The following is a 26,635-nucleotide window of genomic DNA, read 5'->3' as shown; positions in this document are numbered from 1 at the left end:
TAAAATATATTCTTTTTTCGAGAAAAAGAGCGTTTCTTCGTCCCATGACGGAGCCGTTGAGCAAAAGAGGGTCGACCTGCTGTCTTAGTCGCCGATACGCCTGAATATGAGATTCTTATCGATCACTTTATGTTGCAGGAATAGAAAACACAACAGCCCTTGACCATTTATCTTTACTGCGTTCCTTCGTATTATACCTTTTACCCTTCATGTAATTGGTCTGCTTTATTTCACTTGCCTTTTAATGATTCTAAAACAGTGACTATTATTAAAAACTTTACCAATGTATATACTACTACCATGTTTTCTTTTAAAAACCTTTATTGTGAAAATTTCATTATACAAATACGAGCCTATAACCACGTGGGCCGGCCACGGAGCAAACTGTAATCGTATATGATGAATAGACATTTACACTGTAGAGGAACGTAACGGGCGGGCCATTAGGTTGCAAGAACTAAGGTGTCTAACAGTTACGGAATCGGTGGACGTACATTTTATAATTAAAATACGACAGGGCCAGTTACAATAAAATTATCTAGATATACATTTGCGGGCAAGTACCATGGGTGACGTTAATTCGAACTTTCAACAGTACAGTAATCAATAACACATCAGAACTTAATATCAATAGGGATGTCGAAATATTCAATCAATTCTCGTCCCCGCCCGCCATGTGCTTCAAAACTGCATACGTATCTCGTGATTTCAAGGTTCTGCAACCAGTACACAACAAGGAGTTACGAGTCCCATTTATTCTGGCGCCATTTTGGGCGAGGACGGGCAGGTCCAGGATATAGTCAAAATGTCTCTACCAACCATCGACTATGATGATGTTCATATGCTGTATTTATTAGAGTAACACTCATCTGTCCACATGAAATTAATTTGCCACAATCTAAACATGTCATTTTAATCTTTCCAAAGTTCTTCTAAATATTTGGGACCGTTTCCCTTGCCTCTGAAGCTCTCAGTGCCACTTCTTTGATGAATGTACTAGCAGGTCAGGGGTTCTCCTCCAAATCTCTCTTTTATGCAGCACTATAATTAATTGGTGCCACCTCTCCATATGACGATGCATGGTATAGTTACCACAACTATATTTTTTTTCGGTTCCTCTGGAGAGTTCATCGTGGCAGATGAAGCGTGTAACGTACCGGGCATTTACCTTTTTTTGCATGTACAGGAAAGGAAAAAAAAATCGAGCGTCCGAGTTCTAAGGTGTCCCAGGGCCATTTTGGTGGACCAGGCCCAAATCCAAAGAACAGCTATCTCACAGGCTAATGGGGCGACCCACGCCGAGTTTCAGCATTGTAGGATGACCACACAAGTACAGCAACTTGCTAGACATCACCTCGGTGCCATCCGGATCTCGGCGCCCCACTGCAGATGAAGTGCCTCTCAACTATGAAACCACCACGGTGACATCCGGATCTTGGCGCGTTGTGCTGCCTTCGGCCTATTCGCACATCGGTCCGCTACTGACGCCATCTCACAGGCTAATGGGGCGACCCACGCCGAGTTTCAGCATTGTAGGATGACCACACCAGTACAGCAACTTGCTAGACATCACCTCGGTGCCATCCGGATCTCGGCGCCCCACTGCAGATGAAGTGCCTCTCAACTATGAAACCACCACGGTGACATCCGGATCTTGGCGCGTTGTGCTGCCTTCGGCCTATTCGCACATCGGTCCGCTACTGACGCCATCTCACAGGCTAATGGGGCGACCCACGCCGAGTTTCAGCATTGTAGGATGACCACACCAACTTGCTAGACATCACCTCAGTGCCATCCGAATCTTGGCATCTCAACGCCTAGTGGTATCTTCCATACAAAAAATATTGTTACGCTGCCTTTGGCCCCATTCGCACATCAGTCCGCAACTTAGACATCACCTCGGTGCCATCCGGATCTTGGCATCTCAGCGCCTTGTGGTGTCAGTCAGAAAATATTGTTGTGCTGCCTTCGGCCTATTCGCACATCGGTCCGCTACTGACGCCATCTCACAGGCCAACGGGGCGCCCCACGCCGACTTTCAGCATTGTAGGATGGCCACACCAGTGCGGCAACTTGCTACACACCACCTCGGTGCCATCCGGATCTTGGCATCTCAGCGCCTTGTGGTGTCTTCTACTCCGGAAATATAGTAGAAAATATTGTTGCGCTGCCTTTGGCCCCATTCACACATCAGTCCGCTACTGACACCATCTCACAGGCCAACGGGGCGCCCCACGCCGACTTTCAACATTGTAGGATGGCCACAGAAGTGCGACAACTTACTAGACACCACCTCGGTGCCATCCGGATCTTGGCGCGTTGTGCTGCCTTCGGCCTATTCGCACATCGGTCCGCTACTGACGCAAACTCACAGGCCAACGGGGCGCCCCACGCCGACTTTCAGCATTGTAGGATGGCCACACCAGTGCGGCAACTTCCTACACACCACCTCGGTGCCATCCGGATCTTGGCGCGTAGTGAAGCTGCAGCAGCTGCAAATAAGCTTCAGACAGTGTTACAACCGCTGCTCAGAACTCTCAACTATGACACCACCTCGGTGCCATCCGGATCTTAGCGCGTTGTATTGCCTTCGGCCTATTCGCACATCGGTCCGCTACTGACGCCGCCTCACGTGCCAACGTATTTTCTCCGCATTTTATACCCTATGCCGCATAACAGGTCATGTGACTTGTTTATAAAACTTTTCATTGGTTCATTTTACTTTTGGTTTCCTAATGATGGAAGGCTTGATCATATGACCTAAAAACAACACTTTTCATTGGATGAAAACTTTTTTTTCCCCCCAAACGATGAAAGCCCCACCTTGTTTCTGGATGTTTCAGACTAAACTGGCGTCACCATGAGAGCACCACCATCTCGTAGCTCCGTCGTGGTCATTCCGCGAGCAATCATGGCAGCCGCTCCCCACCAGAAGCCTGCAGGACTCGGGGCCCCCAAAACTTTTGATGAATTCTCAAGGCGGAGGGGACGCTTTCGAGAATGGGGTCCAAGACCTAGCAGACAAGCGTCCGATTTCCAAGGTGTCCCAGGGCCATTTCAGTGGACCAGGCCCAAAAAGGAAACAGCCTGCCGCCATTTTGAGAGTCCTGTGACAGCCGCCTATCGCTGCACCGCAAGAGTGGGCGCAACTCAGCTGAATGGCGGATTTTGACACAGTGGACCAAAAGCGGACGGAATGGCAACTGAAACGGTAAAGGGGCGCCCCACTAAAACAGATGAGACTCCACCTGGAGAGGCCCGTTCACGCCGCCTCCCCCGGGGCGCTCCACGCCGTTATTCGGAGCAGCATTGTAGGATACCAAAACCAGTGCGGCAACTTACTGGACATCACCTTGGTGCCATCGTTCTGCTGCCTTGGAACTATTCGCACAACAGTTTGCTACTGATGACCCACCCCCCGCGACGCCCCACGCCGTTATTTGCTGGGTGGCAACTTACTAGACATCACTTTCGTGTCATCTAGATTTCGGCGCGTTCTGCTGCCTTGGAACTATTCGCACAACAGTTTGCTACTGATGACCCACCCCACGCCGGAAATCTGGACGTTGTGCTGCGTTGGGACTATTCGCACAGCCGACCGCTACTTCGTTGTTTTTCTCTAAAAATGTTTATATGTTATTACTATTTTTGTTTTCTTGTATATATTTATAAATTATTAAAGTTTTATAATCTTACTACTTTGTCGGAGTGCTATATATTTTTAATGTGACACATAATTGTAAAAACTTTGATGTACAAAGAGTCATCCCTGGAATCTTCCGCTTCACGCTCGGTCCCCTCCCCAATCACAATACAGGATGGTTTTCAGATAATAGCAACGCTTCTGCTGTGACGGATCTCATCGAGTGTGGGCCTTGATCTACTATAACTCCTTTGAAGACGGGTGATTCTTTACAGCTGTGGCCATAAACTACATCTGCAGGGCTAGCTGATAGCCTAGGACCGGCCTGGACAATCGGACACAGAGGAAAAGGAGTGTCAGAGGGTGCGGTAGTGAATAGGGCGAAAGGGAGGTGTCGGGCGGGCACAGGGTGTGATTCTCAGGGAAGAACAGCGCAGATGGGGGGAGGTTTATTACCCATGCATAAAACAGAGAGCGGGGGTGACCACTGCCTGGGGGAGATGCTTGCGAGGGTGGGGAGCCATGCTAAGGATCGACAGCGTGCACAGAGTGGATCTGGTCAAGGCATCTAAAATGGCTGCCGTGCACGACAAAAGTGTGGCATTTGAAAAAAGACAAGATGGCGCACACAATGTTTTTCAACAATTCCTGATTTCCTTCGAATCGAACGTTAACAGACGTTGGGGCATATTACCAAAGTTAAGCGATATTTATCCCATACGATGCATTGCAAAGATTTTTTTACCGTCAGAAATTATCGCAGATAAACCTTGCTATTATCAAGGTTTATCGCAAATACGATAAAAAACGAGCGCAATGCATTAATATCGCTGAAAACTCCGCGATATTCATGCATTACCGAGCTAATGCTCTTAGCCATGTTATCCACCTCCCATTGGATAACATGGCTAAGAACTGCTCAGGGCAGCTGTTACTTTTTGGAGATATTCGCGCTTATCTCGAATATTTCCAAAAGTTGATAATAGGAGATAGCGATGTTAGCGACTGTTTCCAGTCGCTAACATCTTGGCATGCCCACTTTGCATGTCATTAGTGATAAATATCACTCACATGCAAAGTGGGACCCAAGATGGTCGCTATCTCCTACTAGCCGTCGCTAACTGGTGTTAGCAACAGCTAGGTAATACAGATATAATTTTATCTCCGCGAAGCGGAGCGCTGTTACAGATATATATCTTGTTTTTGAACGTTAATTTCTCAAAATGCACTGAAGCACATATATTGAGACATAGCAAAGGCACATCGGGCTACCAGTCCCTAATATTTTACCAAGTTTCGTGCAAATCCATTCAGCCGTTCGATTATTATTATTATTTTTTTTTTTTGCCCCGCGGGGCCCTTTTAAAACCTCCACATCAAACCTAGGGGGTCAGCGAGGATCTACTATGCCCCCTTATGGTCATTTGCCCCTTCGCTTTGGCCTCCTCTTGTCTCTCGATCCTACCGAGAGACAAGATGGCGGCCGCTACGTACTGTTTGGAATGTTTACAGACACCGGAGAGCCAATCAGCTTCGCTTCGCAAAGCTCCGTAACGCGAAAAGTACGCGAAGCGGTGCGCTGTTACAGATATATATCTTTTTTTGAACGTTAATTTCTCAAAATCCACTGAAGCACATATATTGAGACCTAGCAAAGGCACATCGGGCTACCAGTCCCTACAATTTTGCCAAGTTTCGTGCAAATCCATTCAGCCGTTCGATTATTATTATTATTATTTTTTTTTGCCCCGCGGGGCCCTTTTAAAACCTCCACATCAAACCTAGGGGGTCAGCGAGGATCTACTATGCCCCCTTATAGTTATTTCCCCCTTTGTTTTGACCTCCTCTTGTCTCTCGATCCTACCGAGAGACAAGATGGCGGCCGCTACGGACTGTTTGGAATGTTGACAGACGCCGGAGAACCAATCAGCTTCGCTTCACAAAGCTCCGTTGCGCGAAAAGTCCGCGAACCAGAGCGCTGCCTGGTCCGCGCTTACAGATATATATCTTTTTTTAAACGTTAATTTCTCAAAATCCACTGGAGCACATATATTGAGACCTACAAAAGGCACATCGGGCTACCAGTCCCTACAATTTTGCCAAGTTTCGTGCAAATCCATTCAGCCGTTCGGGCTAAAAGTGAGGCCAACCGCCCTATGGAAAACTCAATGTTAAAAACACGTTTTGGGACCCCCCTTTTTTCTCGGCCCCCACTGGACGAACCCCCCCCAAATTTTCAAGGGCTGCTCAGAAACAAAATGTGCCATTTTCCTGAAAATTTCAGCCAATTCCGTCCACAAACGCCAAAGTTATTAGACATAGAATTTTCAAAAAACCCATAGAGAAAAAATCCTAACTATATATACCTACTGGCGACCGCCAGTAGGTAATATATATATATATATATATATATATATTGTTTAAGTTTGAAGGTAGAAAAAGGGGTCCTTCCAAGTTTGTACAGGTATTCAGGACTAGCGAGAATTCATGAGTGTAGATGTGATTGTGAACCTTGTTTACATTGTTTGCTGTTTCTTTGTCATTTCAGGTTCTTGTCCCTGCTGTTCCTTCCCTTCCTTTCCCTCGCCTGATAGCCCGAACACCCTGTATATAAAATTCAGGGTGGTGGTGACGTCAGGAGGTGGACCCTTATCTACGACATTCGGATCCTGCAGAGCGTATCCTGACCATGCCACCCATGAGAGGCCATGCAAAATGGAACTACAGGTCTGCTCTGCCATTGCAGCCTGTGTAAGTTGGTGCATGCACCACTTACTTAGGATATAGGTTTACTATATCTAAGGGTCACTACACTTAAAATCTATAAGTCACCCCTATAGCAGGCCTTGACAATCCTGAAGACAGGGCGCTTGGTTCTAAATGAGAGGGTGCCACTGCATGAGCAGGACTTCCCTGCAGCCTATGGAGTCCATTCTCCAGGATTGTTAGTGCTGCAGCCATTTATAAGATGTAGAGTGGCATTTTGCAACTGAGTGATGACCAACTCTAAAAAAGCTGAAAGTAACCCTATTGTGTTTGGTGTCAACATTGTGGTATCATACCTCCCACACCGGTAACCGGTGTGGATGGTGTGATTCCACCCCTCAGAAACGAGCATTGTGAGGTCCCTGGTGTTCCCGGTACCAGCCTTCTAGTCCAGGACAGCACAAAATAGTTGCTACCGACCAGCGACACATTTCTGCCCTCCTGCTACTGAGCCAACCTTGAGCAGGGTAAGGCAGAACAATAGGCATCCTGTCACAGGGAGGTGTGACCACCTCCCAGACAGGATTTAGTGTATTAGGCCTGGATGGGTGCGCTTGCCAGGAACCAAAAGTCTGCATGAGGGGCCCATTTGGTGTCCCTGTACATAGTCCAGTCCAAACCAGTCCTGGGAGCCGTTGGCACCTGCTCTGGCATTTAACTGGACAAAGGACATGGGAGGAACCTCTCCACTGTCCAGACCCTCCCCTGGGAGGCTCTCCTGAATCTGTATAACCCTCTCACCTGGGTACAAAAGGGCTTACCCGGCTGTAGGCCCCAGATTCAATGTGGATACGATTCTGATTAAGAAACCACGGACCTTCGACCGTCTGGACACTCAGGAATTCACTGGACTTTGTTTGGGCCCGACTTTGTCTCCCTCCGTCCAAAACCTCGTTTGTTCCTGTGCACCATACAGGCTCTGTGGAGGACCTGTGGAGCATCAAGGACAACTGATGATATCTGCCTTGGACTGAAGGAGTCACTCCCCTGCAACCACAGGCACCACATCTCAACTGACCGGTCTGCTGCTCCTGAGCTCCTATGAACTCCGAAGGCTCCAACAACACCAGAGATGGGTTTCCAAGTCTTTCGAGGTCCTGTGATAGTGGTTAGTAAACAGCGTAAATATTGTTCCAAGGTCTGATTAGTTCTTTCGGTTTGCCCGTCTGTTTGTGGATGGTATGCAGTGGAAAGTCTATGATCTATACCTAGAATCAAACACATGCCCTGCCAAAATCTGGACACAAATTGGGTGCCCCTATCTGAAATAATAACAGATGGGAGCCTATGTAGATGCACTATATGTTCTATGAATATTTGAACAAGATCTTTAGAGGAAGGTAACTTCTTTAAGGGAATGAAGTACGCCATTTTGGTCAACATGTCAACCACAACGTATATAGTGTTGAAACCTTGACAGCTTGGGAGATCAGTAATGAAATCCATGCTGATGGAGTGCCAAGGTGAAGGAGGTATAGCTGTGGGTTTTAATAAACTAGTGGGTGCACAATGTGAAGCCTTTTTCCGGGCACAAGTTGAACATGAGTTAACAAAAGTGGAGATATCTTTGACCATGTCCTCCCACCAAAACCATCTTTGACATATTTTTAACGTCTTGTGACTTCCAGTGTGTCCAGTTAGTGTACTATTGTGACACCATTGCAGTAGCTTTTGTTGCAATGAAACAGTGGGTATATACATTTTCGTGTCATGATAATACAGATTGTTTTTAATCGTGTTCAGGGGTTCTTTTTACCATTCCTCATGCGGAATGTGGGCATATTGATCCTTTAATTGCTCAATAAATTCTTTTGGTGCTTCTTTCCCATGCTCTCCTACTCCTATAATCTTATTCTCAGGAATGATGGGAAGATAGGATTCACATGACACTGATAGGTGTGGTCCTAGCCTTGATAAGGCATCAGCCTTGCCATGTTGTGGTCCAGGACGATAAGTGATGATAAAATCGTACTCACTAAAAAAGGTGACCCACCTCATTTGTCTGGGCGTGAGAGCTCGGGCAGATCTAAAAAACTGAAGGTTTCTATGGTCAGAGTAGATTGTTACCACGTAAGGTTAACCCAATAAATAGTGTCGCCATTCCTGGAAGGCTAATTTAATAGCCAATATTTCTCTTTCCCCAATAGTATAGTTTTGATACGCCGTTGAAAAGGTTTTGGAGAAATAAGCAACAGGGTGAAAATGGCCAGTGTTCTTGTCTCTTTGAGATAAAACTCCCTCTACAGCATACTGTGAGGTGTCTGCTTCAACAAAATAAGGTTGTGTACTGTCTGCGTGTTTAATAATCGGAGTTGTAGTGAATTTGTCTTTCAGTTATTGGAAGGCTAATTCTGCTTCTTCTGTCCATTTAAACGGAACCCCCCTTTTCAGAAGGCGGGTTATTGGGGAGATTAAATCAGAAAAATGGTCTATAAATCTTATATAGAAATTCACAAATCCTATAAAAGATTGAATTTCTTTTACAGAACCAGGACTGGGCCAGCTAACTAATGCCTTGATTTTCTGAGGATCTATCTGTATTCCTGCTGGTGATATTATGAATCCCAAGAAGTCTACCTGTGTGGTGTGAAAGGTGCTTTTGTCTAGTTTGGCGTATGGTTGGTTTTCTTGTAATTTACGCAATATCTTCTTTACATGAATGATGTGTTCCTGTTCTGTTTGAGAATAGATTAATATATCATCGATAAATACAATCACAAAGATATCAAGATACTCTCTTAAAATATCATTAACAAAGTATTGAAATGCTGCGGGCATTATAAAGCCCAAACGGCATCACACAATATTCATATAAGCCGTATTTTGTTCGGAATGCCATTTTCCACTCATCTCCTTCTTTTCTACGGATGAGATGGTAAGCGTCTCTCAAGTCTATTTTGGTAAAGATTTTAGCTCCTCGTACCTGATTTATTAGTACATAGATGAGCGGGAGAGGGTACTTTTTCTTGATGGTACTTTTATTTAACGAACGGTAGTCCAAACATACGCGTAAGCCTCCTTCTCTCTTTGGTATAGAAAAAAGAGGGGAAGATACAGGTGAGGTGGAATGTCGTATAAACCCTTTCTCTAGCATTTTGTCCAGGTATTGTTTTAGATATATTTCAGGGGCTGTTAGAGCATAGACACGACTGACTGGTAATTCTGCTCCTGGTACAAGGTCTATACGGCAATCATCGCTACGATGAGGAGGTAGCTTGGTGGCTTCTTTTTCATCAAACACCGAGTTCTATTCCTCACAAATTTCCGAAAGACAAGTGGTCGATGCTATAGTATGTACCGCACAGCATAGAGGATTGATCCCTTCACTGGCCTCCTGATAACAGTTTAGAATACAGTAAGGGGATTTTAATGTCACTGTCCTGGCATCCAATCTATCTGGGGATTATGGACTTGCAGCCATGGAACCCCTAAAATGGCACCGAAATTAGGAGCATCAATGAGATCAAAGGTAATGTACTCAGAGTGCCCATTACCACACACCATAGTGATAGTCGGTGTTTGATAAGTGAATAATCCGGAGGATAATTCCGTGCCATCCACAGCTTTTACAGGTTCAGGATGAGCTTTTGACACAAAAGAAATAACAATCTTTTTAGTTGTATAGCTAGAAAGTTACCTGTAGCCTCTGAATCTAAAAGGATGTCAAGACTTTGTCGGTTTTGTAAGGAAACTGTTAAAGTAATGGGCAGCGTGAACTGTTTCGAAACCAAAGGCATGATTTTCTTGACAGGTGAGACCTTGTTTGACATTATACTTGAATAATTGGTCTCTACTTTCATCAAGCTTTCTAGTTTTCCTCTACGTAGGAAGCGGTTTGACTGCTGGCAACGTTTTTAGGGAAAGTGCGAGGGTGTACGGGGCATTCCTTGGCATAATGTCCCCCTTTTCCACAATAAAGACACAGAATATTTTTCTGTCTTTTGCTTTTTTTCTTCTACGGATAAAGTTCCTCTCAATCCCCCAATTTGCATGGGCTCCGAATTATCTTTGGGTTCCTTCTTTTCGGTCCATACCATTAAAAACCAAGGAGGATTAGGGGGTGCCTTCTCTCCTTTACGTTCGTGCAATCTATGGTCCAGTTTAACCGTCAAATCTATAAACAAAGAGCAGTCTTCCGGCGGGTTCACTATTTGAGATAAGAGATCCATAAATTCATCACTCAGTCCCCGATAAAATAATGAGGTTCTCTTCTCCTCAGGCCAATGCATCTCTGCCAATAATCGGTTAAAGGTGGTAATATAGGAAAGAAGGTCTTTAGATCCTTGTTTGAGATTGAGAAGAGCGTTATCACTGGCCTGCATAAAAGTGTGTTTGGAAAAAAGGCTCTTCATTTTTTCCTGAAATGAAGTGAAGTCGTATAACAAGGGGTCATTATTTTCTACCAATGGCACAGCCCATACGGCTGCATTACCCACCAGATAAGAAATAACAAAGGCTACCTTAGCAGCATCGTCAGGGAATGCCGCCACTTTACATAAGAACTGCAGCTGGCACATAAAGATACTGAACTTGGAGCTGTCTCCATTAAACCTCTCGGGCATGGCTAACGGAACAGGGCTAGGAGTATGTACGGTGAACTGGACTGGAGGTATGTTACCTTCTCCTCGTGAAGAGGAGGCAGGGTTTTGAGAGGGAACTGAGAGGCGAGCAGGTTGGATGTAACTTTTTCTACTCTTACGGATGGTAGCTCTACTCTCTAATGTTTTTAGATGCATAACTTCTGCTTGCAATCTTTGGTTCTCTGTTCTTAATCTTCCAACCTCTGATTGAAGATCTACTTAGGCAATAGCTAGTTCTTCTACTGAGGGACTCTGGAGAGCATTGTGTAGGGACTGGTCTAAAGGAGCACTAGCATTGTCTGGATTCATGTTCGCTGGAATATAATAGTGGGCTTGGCTTTCTGTCGGGTTCAACTGAATTCCACGGGAGCGAAGATGAAGGCTCCACACACTTCCAGTAAACAACACATGGAGGACTACTAGCACATACTCACAGATAACTGTCCCTTAAAAGTGTGGGGAATAAACCATAGAGTGACCACCACTATTCCCCATATGATGTAGCTGAAATTTCTGCAGTGAGGATGATCAGAGACGATGTGCGCTGTAAGTAAAAAAGAAAGTCTAATAGAATCTTGAATCATCAGTACAAAGAGACTTTACAGACATTAATGTATATATAGTTTAGTGCTTCACTCACCAAAATATATCCTTAGGTTGCCTTAAATGTCAGCAGCAACAGCCTCCCTTTGGATAATAGCCCTTTTCTAGGTTTGGAAGAGAACGTCTTCATGTAGCGAAAGGCTTTTAAATGATGAGGCTTATAGGCGGGTACATCTCTCATTTAAACACTCACTCAGAATAAAGCTGGGGAACAGTAGGTGATAAACAAAAGAAAAATGTTTAGAAAAGGGAAAGGAAATAATCACGCACTGGGGTGGCTAAGGAGTGATATATTCTGTTCACAAGTGAGGAGGGTAACAGAACAATGTCTGGCACAAGCAGGAGCGGTTAAGTCTGGTTTAAGAAGAGCAGAGGGGAACAACCCTACGTTTGAGTAAATCAGGGCGTTCTGTCCGGCTCCAAGGTCAAAAGGCAGTGGAACTGAAACACACTAAAAAAAAATACAGGAACGCAAGGCGTGCCATTCGGCTCCGTGGTGAAAGGAAGAGCGGAACAGCGTCACACTTGTGGGGATAAAAAATACAAGATATGCCGTCCGGCTCCGATGGGGGTTTTGTAGGAGTGGAACAGCAACACGCTTGCGGGAACAGAGAGACAAGGCGTGTTGTCCGGCTCCGACGGAATGAGGAGTGGAACAGCAAAGCTCTTGCGGGAAAAAAAAAGACAACCAGGCTTGCCATCCGGCTCCGATGGGGGTGGAGTAGGAGCGGAACAACAACGCGCTAGTACAAAAAGATAAGGCTTGCCGTCCGGCTCCGAGGGGGTGTAATGGAGCGGAACGTGCAAAAACTTACCAGCACAGGAAAGCCTGCACAGAGAAGTCTCGAGATAAAGAGCAGCCTCCAGGAACTAGATGCGAAGAGCAGCAGGATGCCAGAAACGGCAACAGGAAGCGAAGGGAGGGGGGCGTGGTCACGACTAGGAAGAAATAAGCCAAGCAATGAGTTACGGCCTTTTACGTGCATTAGGGGCCGTCTCCAAATTACCCATCGTGAGGAACACACCTCGCAATACACACAGTGATGTCAGTCTCTTGCCCTAAGACTACGCTCTTTTCCTAACACCCAGATCAATTGACTGGGGGTGAGTACTTGCATTGTTCAACACTCCGTCCATCATCCCTTTTGGTTTTGCTTACTTCATTGGCAGTGCCAGGGATACCAGAATTCATTCCAGGTGTCTGTATGTTAGCTCTAGCATAAAATAACATTCACCTATGTTTATGTTTATGTTTATGTTTGTTTGTTTGTAAAGCGCTCGAATGCCGAAGCGTATTGGCGCTGGAGTGTAAGAGCAGAATAGGAGTGGTGGCCAAAGCCTATGTGTCTGTGAAAAGTCAGGTTTTCAGATGTTTTCTAAATATCTGGAGATTTGGCTGGCGTCTCAGTGTGTTATGGTTCGGTCCCCCATCTAGCTCGTCTGAATTTTGCTGTTTATGAGGCCTTGAGTGGCCGATCTCAGAGCTCGTGAGGGAGCATATGATGTAAAAAGTTTTTGGAGATCAGCTGCGCTCCCACCATTTATTGCTTTGTGCACCAGTGTCAGAGATTTAAATTCAATGCGCTGTTTAATAGGCACTCAGTGGAGTGATCTAATTCCAGCTGAGGTTGGCTGTCCTCTGTGCAGCCCCAGAAGAACTCTGGCTGCCGCATTTTGTAGGGATTGCAATTTTTGTAATTGAAATTTATCGATTCCTAGAAACAATGCATTCGAATAATCAAGCTTTGACAAAAAGAGCACTACTGTCACTGTTTTTGAAGCTCTTGGAGTATGAAGGGGAAGATTTTTCTCAAGGTTTTTAAAAGGAAATAGCCTGAAGAAATAAGATTGTTCACCTGCGCGCCGAAATTTAATTTATTGTCAAAAATTACCCCCAGCTTTCTGACTTTTTCGACCAGATAGGGGCACTCTCCCGCCTCTCGGCACATTGCATGGAAGTCAGGTTTTTCAAGTATCAGAAACCCCTAAAGCATTTTAAATGTTTGATGGATGAATTTAACAAATGCCTAACTATTTGTCTAAAAAGAAAATCCACTTAACTTTCTTTTTCGGGATCTGAGCATTTCTTTAAAAAATGTCAAGTTACAAATCACTTTGTGGAGAAACTTGACCAATACTTGCAATTACCTTGGCTTCCTGCAGACTTCATTAAGTGCCTTTAAAAGCAGCAATGTCTTTAGACAGAGTCTACGAATTTGACATAATTTTGCATTATTTAAGAATTTTGATAAGGAGATTTGGCTACTGCTACGAAAGGCATATATCATGAGGTCATTGGATCTGGTGTAGCCTTCACCACCTGTGCGCCTTTCTGTGGGGGATTCCTGTAAAGAGACGCCTTCAGCACGTGGTGACTTCTTCTTCTTCACAGAGTCCTCCAGTGAGGACTTGTGAGATAGATATCTAACTGGTTGCAAGACAGTCACCACACAACTGATCCCTTAGGAGGTCTTCCCTGAGCAATATGGTAGCACAGGTTCTTATGAGTTTAGTTTTTCTTTTCTAATCCTTGTGTTGCAACACTTCAAGTAGTGGATTCAAGGTGTTCCTCCCTCCTGGCTCTGTCCTGGTGTTTGTATTCTGACATTGTGCCAGTTTATTTCTTGAATCTTCTTCCTTGTTTTCCTAAGCCTGCTACCCAATTTCTGTGTATTTCTGCTGGCTTCTTGCAGATCCGTCTGAAAGCCAGGTATTCTGCATTTGACTATTTTCCTACATTGGACTCCTCTGCCCTTCTCAATGTCTTCAGTCCCACTACACCAGAGCCGTATTCCTCATATTTCAGGATGTTTTTTCCTTCCTGGCTTTCTCTTCCTTTGGACTCCTTCCGGAAGGCACTACCTGCTAGGCGCCAACGTACCTATCGGAAGGGGACAACTTTCCCGCTGGCAGACCAATTCTGTAAAGATGAGACCACCAAGAACCCAAGCCAGTCTCAGAAGCCCATCCAAACATCGCCTGAGGGACAGTTATTGTATATACCTTCCACTTGAAAACTTTTTTTCTTTTCCACCCTGTGTAGTAACCAGTTCCATTCATACCGCTTGAAATTTCATGGGGTGTTCCTTTCCAACTCTCACTGTGCATATGTACCTGCTCTTCTTGTCAACAGGAGTTCATTTCTGATAGTATCTAGGGGAGGAATGCGAATGTTGATAGCATGGTCGGTAAAAAACTGATGAAATGTGATGCAGCCCTAGTAATTACCAGTGACTAAGACTAATTCAAGCATTCTTTGCTTCACTTTCTGCTATCCTCATTGCAAAGCCCTGAGTACAATGGGTATAGTGAAACATGGGTCCCGTGCTCACCGTGTGATGGAACTCAAGCGTCTGAACAGTTGATTGCTTATTCGACTGTTCCTTTAAGATCAGGACCAAGGCTGATTTGCTTACAGCTGATTCCTGTCTGAGATGGTATGGTGGGTAAAAGACAATGGACTAAGATATGACCTTGAGTAATTACAAGTGGCTAAGATTAATTCAAGCATACCACCAAACACTGCTTTGTTCTCAAATGTTTTTGACTTACTCAGACTTGCAACCCTGCTTGGAATGCTTGCCTCCTGCCCCTGTTAACAAATGTGCTGATAGGTAAACATCACTCATTAATATGATTTTACTTATGTGCACTTCTTTTTACAGAGGTAAATAGAACTTTTGTAAACACCAAACGGTTTCAATCATAAATCAAAGTATTTGTTCACTTACGTTAATTTTAGGTTATGCCAGGCTCATAGGGTATGAGGCCAGGTAGACAGATGTTCTGCTTTCTAGTCACCAGCTGCATGGAGAAAGCTATTTTTGGATCCTGATTAATCTTTCCTTGAGATAAAGAAGTCAAGAAGAGGACCTCTGAACAAAGTCTTAATTGAATGGAGGAAACAAAGCCACATTGACTGCTGTTTTGTGGGGAAAAGCTCCTGCTGCTCTGAGGCAAGATAATGGGTCGGAGCCCGACCAGTGAAAGCAGTGCCCAGACACTACGCCTGTCACACAATAGACCCCTCACCGATCTCCTCAGTTTGATGGGAAGCCCTGAAGCAGTGGAGTGCAGCCTGCAGAGGTGCCGAGGTTTGGAAGGTTCAACAGGAGAAGCTTATGGGTGTAACCAAGGTGAGACAAACAGGCATGGACCTGAAATGGGGTGAAGCATCCTTTGGGAGAGATCAGATGTCTCAAACCCCACTTCAGAAGGGAAGAGTGCAAACAAGGACTGCTTACCCCTGAGGGGTAAAGCAAATTAAGCAGAACAGCAGGTGGAGACGAGGGGTTTACCCACACATAAAAAGAAGTAAACAATATCTGACTCCCCCACCAATAAATCGCATACTTGACAGAGACTCCCAAAAACGTGACAGATGGCCCTAAGACTTACAGAGAGGGCAAGATATTGAGTACAGTCTGGGAACAGCATGGGACAACCCCAGGACCTGCTAAATCTGCTTTCCCTAACCTTTTGCCTTGCTTGTTTAGAAAAAGAAGGGGTTGATTGCGCATACACCGCGACCTAAGATGGCCACTTGATGTTTGAGCTCTGCGCCTCACCGGACCTTGCACACGCAACGGAGCGGCTTCAGCACATTTACTCATAGAATAAGGCCAGATTCTTGAACTGGAATGTCGGTGCCTCCAGAGGGTGCAATGTTTACATTTAAACTCGGTGAAGAAGGAGGAGAATTATGCAGGTGAACCTTCCTGCTTCTTAGAGACTGCCATTTTGTCTCTCTCCCTGCTGTTTTTTTCCTCAAACTTCCTCATGTGTTCTCCCAAACTGGCATTTTCTTCGCTCCTGGCATGTTTTGGACATTTACTTCACAGGACTGCTATTTTTGGAATGAAGGTCCCTGCATTTCGTTGTTTTTGCCATTCAGTGTTGGTCACTCTCCCTATCCTTCTGCGTAGTGCCTGTGCTTCCCTCTGCTCTTCATTCTTTCCTTATGGTAGGAGTGAACGCTTTTCCCTGACTTGGATTGACATCGCTTCTGTGGGACAGTCTGAAAATCTTCTTTGTGAGAAAGTAAGTAAAGCTTGCTGGGGACTGTATTTGCTGCCTGACGGCCGCCATTTTGTGTATTTTCCCGCCAACTTCTTCCTCACACTTTTTTCATGCGATAATACTGCTTTTCCATATTTCTTGCTTGCTTCCTGCATTTTCTCGCAAGATCTTCTATTTTAATACTGGTGGTCCTCATTATTTTGCACTCTTGCTGTTTTTGTTGTGAAGCACTCTGCCTTTATTCTCACTGATGTCAATGCCTCCCTGTATTTGTCTTACGATATTTCATGGGTAGGAGCAATCGTATACTGAGCTATACCCAGAGATCAAAGCTGAATGCTCCTCCTACTTCTGTCAGTCAATTCCTTTATTTCGATAAATTAATATCATATAAAGACAAGAAAACACAGTCGTAAAAAATACACAGTCAATTACGATAAATACACAGTTAATTACAAATTTCCAAAAATAAAACAACATTTTTCTTAAAAGTCATTCCATGCATTTTTCTTAAAAATCATTCCATACAATAAATGTTTAAAAGAAGAAAAAAAAAATATATGTATCTTAATTATATCTCACATTTTAATTTTTTTTCTAAAAACCACATTTATATAAAAGTTCCATAGGGTCGGCCTGTCCCAGAACGTGGGGACTACTCTTCACAGATATTTAAGAGCGGTAAAAGTATAGCATTCTTTTTCCTAATTCGGTTGGCTGCAATCAAAAAGCTAGCAATATGAAACATTATTTTAGGTGTACTGAGTTGCTTTAGGTACACAAGTGCAGGCCTAACCTGTACAAATCCTGCTTCTCTAAGAATTGGTAGTAAATATTTCCTCCTGCAGTCATTAAAATGTTCACAGAACATCAGAAAATGTAGGGTATTTTGGGTGGAAAAGTTATCACATGAGCAAGGATCTGCCCGTTCTGGACTTCACCATTGATGATAAACGCCCAGGGTAAAGTGAATTAGATTCAACCGAAATCTGGTCAAGAGAAACCGGTGATAAAGAATGTTAACTGTGGTCAGGTATGATTCGAGGCCTGTGCAGGTAACCAGTGCATAGTTCTCTCTTACCCTGGGTTTCTTCATCTCTAATTCTTCCCGCTCTAGGGATAAGAGGTCCAGGAGGGCTTTTTTTTGTTAAGGCAATGTCTTTATTGGTTATTGTTTCCGGGGAGGTAAATAAACCAATACGCCCTATTTTCTGGAACCCAGCTCTTATGTACGCCAGCCATGACATTTTATGTACTTTGTCCAGTGTCTGGCAGTCCCTGATTATTGAATGGTTTAAGGGGATCTCCTCTTTTAGCCATATTCTCAACCAATAAATCCGATCGGATATATACCCGATTCCCAATTCTGTGTGAGTTGAGAAAGTAGGGGTTGATTGAGGAACTGATAGTACACTTCTTAGAAACTTATTCTCTACTTGTTGTATTTTCTCTACGGCGGTGTAGCCCCATATTTCACACCCGTAAGTTGCAACCGACAAACACTTGGATTCATACACCTTTAAAATTGCCTTAATTGGTTTAGCTCCCAGCTTTTTACTAAACCCCATGAGGCCTGAAACTGTCCTCGTGAATGCCACCGAACGACTGTGATTTTGTGTACGCCAAGTGGCCTTCTGGTCAAAAACCACCCCCAAATAGGGAAATGTGGAGACCATACAGACCATTTCTCCATTACAGAAGAAGCTTTTCGCGTTGGTCCTTAAGTTACTTCTTCCTGTAATCAGAACCTGGGATTTCTTGGTGTTTACTTTCAAGTCCAGGCTCTGCATGAAGGTACCAAAAGCATTCAGCAGTCTTTGTAGACCTACCCCGGTTCATGACAAGAGAACCGCGTCATCCGCGTATAGGAGAACTGGTATGACCAGTTCCCCCACACGCGGAACATCCGCGGAAACCTCCCCCAGGTTTTGTTCTATGGCGTTTATGTAAAGTGTAAACAGCAGGGGCGCTAGGATGCACCCCTGCCTGACACCCCTGTCTGACCTAAAGTGCGTAGTGCATCTTCCATCAGAGTTCACTCTGATTTTAGCCGTAAGGTTTGAATGCAGGTCTGCTATAAAATTTACTAGGGATGCATCTACCCCCATTTCAAGCAGGATATTCCAAAGTTTGGATCTATTTACAAAATCAAATGCCGAGGAGAGGTCCATGAACCCCATGTACATGGACGCCTCCTTGGCCACAGTGTACTTGTTAATTAGAAGGTGTAGATTTAAGCATTGATCTATGGTGCTGTGTTTTGATTTAAAACCATACTCGGCCTTGGACAGGACCCCTCTATCAATTAAACTATTGTTCAGTCTGTGCAACAAAACCCGACCCAAGATTTTTACAGAGGAGTCGATCAGTGAAATGGGTCTGTAGCAAGTGGGGTCCTGTCTGGATCCCTTCTTAAAAATTGGTACAATAATTGATGTGACCCATGTGGAAGGGATACTGTCCTGCCCAATTGAGTTAAAAACGTTTGTTAGAACTTTTGCCCACAGCTTAGGGGCGACTCTAAACAAGTCCGCAGGAACCCCATCCGGTCCTGGGGCCTTGTTTTTTGTCATTTCCCCTATTGACCTTTCAATTTCCACAATCTCAAACCTTAAAGGCGGTGCAACATGATATAGTACTTGATTGATGGTGTTATCTCCGCTTTGGGGGAGACTATATATCTGCTCAAAGTGGGCAATCCAGGCCTCATCCGTGATGTTACAATCTAATACAGTGTTGACACCATTTGCAAACAGAGGCTGATTTACTATTCTCCAAAATTTGGTACTGTCTTTCAAGACTTCAGGTGATAGCAGATCAGTCCATGCCTCCTCTCGTAATTTCCTTTTTCCAACATGCATAGCTTGTTTGTAAGCTGCTCTGTTTTGGGCTACCAGCCTCTTATCTCTTGGGATGGTCTTTAGGGATTTAAGGAGTGCTGCGTGTGCAGATGAACACTTTTTGTCAAACCATCTATTCTCTATTTTGGGTTTGAGTTTTCCCTTGGCTGTCAGCTTTTGATTTATATGTGCACAAATATTATTAAATGCATTTATGACGTTTGGCCCTTGTGCCGTTTCATCTAAGCATGTGTTTATCTCAGCCCCTGTGTTCAATAAGATTTCTGATATAAACGTCTCAGGGACCACTTTTCCCCATTTTAATTTTCTTCCTTGATCCGTCGGTATAACCTCTCTTGCCAGCCTTTGGGAGGTAGATCTTAAGGACAGCACTCCCGTAACTGATAATTCAATTATCACGGGATTGTGGTCACTGAAGGTTGAAACCTCTGTGATATACCTAAAAACTAATCCTAACATAAAAGAGGTTAAAAAAATATAATCAATGACTGTGCCCTTGTCTCTATCCTTCCCTTTAAATGTGGGAATCCTAAGTTCCACCTCACCACACGCCGACTCATAGAGGTTCCAGTTAGCTAAAAAAAATTCCAGATCCTTCCCTTGTTTGGTGTGCTCGAAGTGAGAGTGCGTTGAAAACTGTGGGGCCTCGTATGTCTTACTCCCACACTTATTTTTACACGGGTGAATATTGAAGTCCCCCATCAAGATTGTTTCAAAGGAAATTGACCTACTGCTATATAGCAACAATAACTGCTCTAGCACATCAAAATTTTTGTCTGTGTCTTGAGAGTTATAAAAGTTTAAAAATAATATGTTGCCTGAGTCTGGCACTGAGAGTTCTACTGCCAGACAATTATGGCCTCCTGAGTCTAGCTGTCTAAGCGATCCCTTTATTTCTAGAGAGAACAAAGTGATCAACCCTCCTTTGGCTCTCCCTGCCCCACTTTGCCTGGCTGGAACATGAAAATGGCAGTACCCGTCCAAGGAGAAACTATTTTGGTGGTCCCAAGTTTCTTGTAAGGCTATTATGTGAAATGTTTTTAGATAGCTAATCCAGGTGCCGTTCCCCATTTTGGCTTTTACGCCTGCAATGTTCCAACTCACTATTCTACATGATTGGGTTATTGTTCCTGCTACACAAACAGAAGCCTCTGGGTTTTTTAGTCAATCGTTTTCTCCCAAGTTTGAAAGTGGAGAAAAACGATTTACAAATGTGCAGGCCAATGTGTTTGTTAATCGGGCATTTTTGCTTGTGATGCGGGGTGGGAAACTTCCCTCTGTTACATGCTGTGTAGTCATATGGGCATATTGGCTAGGGGCTGGTACTCTGTTCCCAGCTGGGACAACAGGGACGGGCAGCAGCCCTGCTTTGACCTGAGGGGGTGGGTAGAAATACCCCAGGGGTAGAGGTCTAATACCGAGGTTTGTCATGTTTGAGCCATCCCAGAATAAACGCTCTGCCACATCCCGGGTCTTGAAATTTATCACCACGCAGTCCCCTTCAATTGTCTTTGTTTTGGAGCCAACCCAGCCCACCCTTCTCACCATGTTAATATGAGCAGCTATATCTATATCACCACTGCAAAAATCCTGACACCAGTTTTTAGTCTTCTCTATTAAGTATTTGGGGCTCTCATATACTTTTGTTTTCAGGGGGGGAACCCCTGTTAGCACAGCTACCAGGGGAGCTGCTTGTGGGGGGAGATGTAGCTTAGATTTACATGGTAATTCATTTGTATCTTTGCAAGTGTTTAGCGTACTTAGAGCATCAGGACTAATTTTAGTATCGGGTGTTTTTTTCCCTGCAGATGGCTGACTAAAAAACCCCTCCGGCATTGGTCTGCTAGTCCCTGGTCTAACAATGGGTGTGTCACTGTCTACCAGAGAACCATTTTTCCCATCTGCCGTATGTGCCTCTAGAGGCGAGATCGTGGGCAGGGAAACTATTTTTAGGTGCTCACGCTGTTCTTGTATAAAGGACTCTATCACAGTACATTTTTTTCAACAGTCCTGCCACACACGTGTTTAGTACGTCGATTATATCCTTTGCTAGACCAGTTAAAATGGGCTCTAGATGTAAGTTTACAAGCCCTTCAATTTTGTTACTGAGTCTGTTGATCAGATCGTCTTCCCTAAAATCGGTCAACGTATCAGTGTGCTTGGTCTTCTTGGTGCATTTTTTATGTTGTTGTCTTGCCCCTTTGCCTCGATTATCTGGTGATGCATGTTTCATGTCTTGGGATAAGGTTATAGCCTGTCCTTTCTCTTTAGAGGCTTTGGTGATCGGGGCGCCAGGTTCTAAGTAGGAGCATGAAACCGCGGGGGCGTCAAGCTGTGTATCTGTATCAGGTGAGGTAATCGCGGTATTGTCCCCTTCCCGGGCTGGGCCAATTTTGGCACCTAATGTGTTAGAAATGGCCAGTTCTTTTTCCGCATTAGCAATTTCTTTCGTGATAGCTCCCACAGCTGTGGTCAGGTATGATAGTATTGAGTCCGCCTTACGTGGAATCTTAGAATTTTTACTATTTTGACCCCCATTACATAATAGTTTACGCTTACCCATGATAGTAGATCTTAAGGGGGTAGCCTGTCCTGTCCTCTGTCTTCCCCTGACGGCCACAGACGGCCCCGCCCTTGACCCGGGCTTCACCCGGGCGCTCCCGCGCGTGACTCGCGGGGCGAGAGGGCGCTGGGTGTTTTGTAGCGCCTCCGTGCGCTCTGCTGACGCGTGTCAGGCGTGCCGCCCCCGAGGTTGCCGAGGCTGCTGGGGGTTGTAGGCGGGAGGGAGTCTCCCGGTGCTCCCAATGTGCCAAGATCCTGCAGTTTCCCTCCTGGCGTGTTGCAGCGCCAAGAGCCAATGCCCCTGCGCTGAGTCAGTGCTTGTTACAGGAGGTCCCCCGGGGCTCACGGGCGCTGGGCGTTTTGTAGCGCCTCGGTGCACTCTGCTGACGCGTGTCAGGCGCGCCGCCCCCAAGGTTGCTGAGGCTGCTGAGGCTGCTGAGGCTGCTGGGGGTTGTAGGCAGGAGGGAGTCTCCCGGTGCTACCAATGTGCCAAGATCCTGCCGTTTCCCTCACGGCGTGTTGCAGCGCCAAGAGCCGATGCCCCTGCGCTGAGTCAGTGCTTGTTACAGGAGGTCCCCCGGAGCTCACGGGCGCTGGGTGTTTTGTAGCGCCTCCGTGCGCTCTGCTGACGCCTGTCAGGTGCGCCGCCCCCGAGGTTGCTGAGGCTGCTGGGGGTTGTAGGCGGGAGGGAGTCTCCCCGTGCTCCCAATGTGCCAAGATCCTGCCGTTTCCCTCACGGCGTGTTGCAGCGCCAAGAGCCGATGCCCCTGCGCTGAGTCAGTGCTTGTTACAGGAGGTACTACTTCTGGATCCAGCATCACCACCTTGAACATATTCTCCTGCCTGTCTGAAACTTAATCTCACAGGGATAGTTCCGACACTGCAGAGTGCTGCACAACAATGGCTTCTAAAGAACCATTACCTTCGACTACTGGCAAGAGGCTCAAGCAAGATCCTTCATCTCCACCTACGTCTGTTTCACCGGTTTCCTTAGACATGGTTCTGGAAGAGATTTACACCCTCCGACCTTTTATTGAGGAAACTAATGGCCGTCTACAAGCAATGGGCTATAAATGGGCCTCCATGGAATCCCGCACAGCTATGGTGGAACAAAAGCTCAGCGTTGTACAGGATTCATCTTCTAAAATCTCTCTTCTGGAGAAGGAAGTCTTGCAGCTTAGACGAGCGACTGAGTATTTGGAAAATAGAAATCATTGTAATAACTTACGCATTTATGATCTCCCTGAGGGCCTTGAAGGTGTTGACTCTTTCACTTTTTTTACCTCTTTTTTGCCACAGTTTCTGGGTCTCCCTTCTACTACCAAGCTCAATCTACAACGGGCACATAGACGGGGTCCTCGTCTTTCTTCCTCATCAGCGCCAACTAACCCTCGTGGAATAATTATTTTATTTTTACAATTCACTGACCTTCTCCTAGTACTGAATGCCGCTAAATCCCAAAAGACTCTATCTTGGCATGGCACCAAAGTTTTCGTTTCACAGGATTTCTCTTCGATGACTGCTAAACGACATAAAGAATTTCTGGATCTTCGTCCGCCTCTCCGCTCCTTGGGTGCCAGATATGGCTTCTTTCATCCCTGCATCTTTAATGTCACTTTCCGCAACAAGACCTCCACCTTTGAAGATTCAGCTGACCTCCGAAGATTTATTCATGCTCATTCTGCTACTTCAATTGAGACTGCTCCTTCTCCCTCTGGATCCTGAATCTTGTGCTCCCTCTCTGCCATTATTGCATTGAAGTTAATGTGATAGTTATATTTGTTGATCTATGTTGTTTTTCTTTTCTTTTTTTCTAGCCTTATTTTGCATAACTCTTGTTTCCTTTTACAGGCTCCTTGTGGTTACATTCCTCCTCTTCATGTTCCCATTCCTGCTATTGTTTATTACTTGATGTTCTGGTGTGGTATGTTGCCCCTTGTCAGGTGTGCTATTTCTGTTGTCCGTTGCCGCCTCATCCTTTCCTTTATTCCCTGTAAGGTATGTATTATAGTCATCATTTGGCATGTACTTTCTCCTCTTGTCTCTACTCTCACTCCTCTCCTTCTCTTCTCCCTTCCCGCAATTCTCCCTCTATTCTTCTAATTGACTTTCCTTTTTCCTTCCCTTATTCCCATGTGTTTCTTGTTTCACTCTTTTACTACTGCATATTTTGTTCTTTATGTATCTTTAATGGTTTTGAATTCAAAGTTATCTCCTGGAATGTGAGAGGTTTTGTTAACCCAATTAAAAGACAGAGAATACTTTCCCATCTTGCCTCCTATAACCCTGATTTGGTTCTCTTACAAGAGACCCACCTTACAGATATTGAGGTGTTAAAATTAAAAAGGGGTTGGGTTCAGTTTTATTCTCCCCTTCTACCAATAAGAAAAATGGTGTAGTAATTTTATGCCACAAAAAATTGAATTGTAAAGGTATATTGCAAGAAATTGACACACAAGGTAGATGGTTGTTAGCTAAGTTGTTAATTAATAATGTTTCTTTAACTGTTTTTAATATTTACGGACCTACACATCCTGATTGTTCCTTTTGGCCTCTGATTACGCAGAAATGTATTCAATTCAGGGATGATCTCTTTATACTAGGAGGCGATTGCAATCAAGTTGTAGACCCATTTCTCGACCGACAATCTCAAGTTCACTTCATTCCTCACAAGACTCATAAACATTTTCTCAACACTATCTCTCAAACACACCTTGTAGGCTCTTGGTGACTTTCCCACCCCGATACTCTTGACTTTTATTTCTTCTCTCCTCCTCACACTTCCCTATCCCGCATAGATTATATCTTTCTCTCTCAGTCTTTATCTCAAAATCTATTATCCTCCTCTATTGAGCCTATCATCATCTCTGGCCATGCCCCAATTGTAACAGATCTTGAATTGCTCCCTCCGCATCCCAGGTCCTCCCTCTGGCGTTGTAATAATTCTCTTCTTCTGGACCCTATTTTCTCTTCTTCTTTTAGCACTTTTGCTAATGAATTTTGCCTTAACAGTGACCCCAATTCCTCCCCCATATCTTATGGGATTCCTTTAAAGCTACTGCGAGAGGCTTTATTATAGACTTTGTTTCCCAAAAAAATAAACATTTCCTTCAGCAACGAAAAGCTGCCTTGGCACATATTAAGATTTTAGAACATAAATTATATACTTCTTCAATGGACTCGGTCTCACCAGAATTGATACGTGCTAAATTAGCATTCAATAAAACTACTACCTATAATGTGTCCTCAATACTCCTCCGTAGTAGCGCTCGGTACTACGGTGGTCGTAATAAAGCAGGTAAGCTCTTAGCGAATTATCTCAAAACACATAAAGACCGTATTCGAATTGATACTATTTATTCTCCAATTGGCTCTCTCTTGCACAAAGATCAAGACATTCTCAATGAATTTAAACTTTTTTATAAGGATCTTTATACCCCAGAATATCCTCCTTATTCTTTTCTTATCCAAGCGTATCTCAATAAACTTCCAACTCCTTCCAAATCTCATCTTAATATTTCTAATCTTGAAACAGAGTTATCCCTTAATGAATTATCCACTGCCTTAAATACCTTAACGAAAGGAAAGACTCCAGGCCCGGATGGTTTTTCTGTTGAATTGTATTTGCATTCTTCCAATTTACTACTCCCTAAACTCTTAAATCTTTTCCATTCATTTTTTCTAGCCAGTAGGACAGAAGGTTCCTTCCAGGCCACAATTTGCCTCATACATAAAGAAGGTCGAGACCCCATGTTTTGTAAGAATTATTGCCCGATCTCCCTGGTCAATGTTGATTATAAACTATTTGTTAAAACACTTGCTTTATGCCTAGACCCTCTTATGCCTCACTTAATTGGTTAGCAGCAATGTGGTTTTGTCAAGGGTAGGCTTACTTCAGATAATTCTAGTCTTTTTCTTAATGTTATATGGCTTAAATTTCTTTATTAAGTTTGCAACACACAAAAATGTCCACGTATGAGTAGCTATCACCAATCAGTGCTGTGGAACATACGGCCTGACAGAGCAAGCAAAAGGCGCAAACTCGACAGCAGGCGCCTATCTAGCTGGTGTCACTTATACGAGATAACTCTAAACAAAGGAAAACAACCCCCTTGAGCACCCCCTCCCTTCGCCCATCCAACTCCCACCCCCCCTGTTTTCCATGTCAACTACCTAAGCTAAATGAAACCACAAGTGACCGCCCCCGTTAGCCCATCCGTTGTGAGTCTGTAAGGCGCAGCAGCCAGCCGGAGGTACCGGGGGCATGTGACCTCTGAATTCAGTGGCTAAGAGCGACAGAAAGGGTTGCTACAGCTCGTCATATTTGGATCCCTCCCCAGCCATGGTCAGTGTCAGCTTCTCCATACCAAGTACATGCCACAGATGGTACAGCCAGCCTGTGAATGTTGGGGTGTTGGGAGTGCGCTAATGTATGAGTATGTTTTTTGTTGCTGACCCCAGCCCAATTGCTATCTGTCTGCCTCTGCGAGATCGTAGCGGGTAGGTCAGTGGGTTGGGGAGACCCAGCAGGATATGTGCTGGACAGCGTGGGATCTCGGTCTCGTAATGCTTGTTCACCTCATCTAGCACCTGGGTCCGGT

Source organism: Lissotriton helveticus, chromosome 6 (assembly GCF_964261635.1).
Source record: "Lissotriton helveticus chromosome 6, aLisHel1.1, whole genome shotgun sequence".
NCBI lineage: Eukaryota > Metazoa > Chordata > Amphibia > Caudata > Salamandridae > Lissotriton > Lissotriton helveticus.
Note: the sequence above shows the minus strand (reverse complement) of the source record.